Source organism: Phacochoerus africanus, chromosome 11, assembly GCF_016906955.1.
Source record: "Phacochoerus africanus isolate WHEZ1 chromosome 11, ROS_Pafr_v1, whole genome shotgun sequence".
Classification (NCBI taxonomy): Eukaryota; Metazoa; Chordata; class Mammalia; order Artiodactyla; family Suidae; genus Phacochoerus; species Phacochoerus africanus.
Window position 1 is genome coordinate 124,865,948 of NC_062554.1, and position 2,143 is coordinate 124,868,090.

The window sequence follows — 2,143 nt, forward strand, 5'->3', positions numbered from 1 at the left end:
GTGGAGAAAAAGGAACTCTCGTACACTGTTGGTAGGATTGTAAATTGGTGCAACCATTGTGGAAAACAGTATGAAGATTCCTTAGAAAACTAAAAATAGAACTACCATTTGATCTAGCAATCCCACTCCTGGGCATCTATCCAGAGAAAACTATTACTCAAAAAGACATGTACTCCAATGTTCATTGCAGCACTATTTGCAATAACCAAGACATGGAAACAACCTAAATGTCCATTGACAGAGGAGTGGATAAAGAGGTCGTTGTACACATACACAATGGGATATTACGCAGCCATTAAAAGGAAAGAAGTAATGGCATTTGCAACAACATGGATGGACCTAGAAATTATCACACTAAGCAAAGTCAGACAATGAGATACCAACATCAAATGCTATCGCTTCCATATGAAACCTAAAAAAAGGACACAATGAACTTCTTTGCAGAACAGATACTGACTCATAGACTTTGATGTTTCCAATGAGACAGGTTGTGGGGTGGGGGGATGCACTGAGGGTTTTGGATGGAAATGCTGTAAAATTTGGTTGTGATGATTGTTGTACACCTATAAATATAATAAAATTCATTAATTAAAAATAAATAAACTAAAAAAAGATTGGCACATTTGTCACAATTAATGAACTAAAGTTGATGCATTATTATTAACTAAAGTCCATCTATTTTTTTGGTTTGCTTAATTTTTAAAAATAATTTGGCCTCTAGTAATTTTCTTTTTTGAAAGTTTTATTGAATTATAGTTGCCTTACAATGTGATAATTTCCACTGTACAATAAAGTGATTCAGTTATATACATGTCCCTTTTTTTCAGATTCTTTTTGCATATAGATTATCACAGAATATTGGGTAGAGTTCCTTGTACTATATATCAGGTCCCTGTTGACTATCCATTCCATATACAATAGTGTCCATCCCCCATGCCCCACCACCTGTACCCTTTGATAACCATAAGTTTGGTTTTTTAAGTCTGTGAGTCTATTTCTGTTTTGTAAATAAGTTAGCTTATATCATTGTTTTTAAGATTTCACATATAAGTGATATCATAAGATGTTTATCTTTCTCTGTATGACTTACCTCAGTACAATAATCTCGAGCTGCATCCATGTTGCTACAAACAGCATTATTTCATTTTTTATGGTTGAGTAATATTCCATTGTATATACGTACCATATCTTCTTTATCCAATCCTCTGTTAAGAGACATTTAGGTTGCTTCCATGTCTTGGTTCTTATAAATAGTGTTGCAATTAGTATTGGGGGTTCATGTATCTTAGAATTATGGTTTCCTCCAGATAGATGCCCAGGAGTTGGATTGCCAGATCATCTGGTAGTTCTATTTTTTAGTTTTTTAAGGAAACTCCATACTGTTTTCCATAATAGTTGTACCAATTTACATCTCCACCAACAGTGTAGGATGATTCTCTTTTCTCCACACCCTATCTAGCATTTATTGTCTGTAGTCTTTTAATGATGGCCATTCTGACCAGTAAAATGTGATACCTCATTGTGGTTTTGATTTGCATTTCTCTATAATTAGCAGTTTTGAGTATCTTTTCATGGGCTTTTTGGCTGGTGATCTGTATGTCTTCTTTGGGGAAAAGTCTTTTTCAGTCTTCTGCCCATTTTTTGATTGGTTTTGTTTGTTTGTTTGTTTTGATATTGTGCTACATGAGTTATTTGTATATTTTAGAGATTAATCCCTTCCAATTTCTTCATTTGCAAATATTTTCTTGCATTCTATGGGTTGTCTTTTTGTGTTACTTATGGTTTCTTTTCTTTTTTTTTTTTTGTCTTTTTGTCTTTTTGTCCTTTTAGGCCCGCACCATGGCATATGGAGATTCTCAGGCTAGGGGTCTAATTGGAGCTGTAACCACCGGCCTACTCCGGAGCCACAGCAACACCAGATCGGAGCCACATCTGCAACCTACACCACAACTCATGGCAATGCTGGATCCTTAACCCACTGAGCAAGGCCAGGAATCAAACCCGCAACCCCATGATTCATAGTCAGATTTGTTTCCACTGCACCACTACAGGAACTCCACTTATGGTTTCTTTTGCTGTGCAAAATTTTTTTACCTAGAGTCCTCTTTCTGCTCCAGGAGCACCTTCTGGACACCACATTATG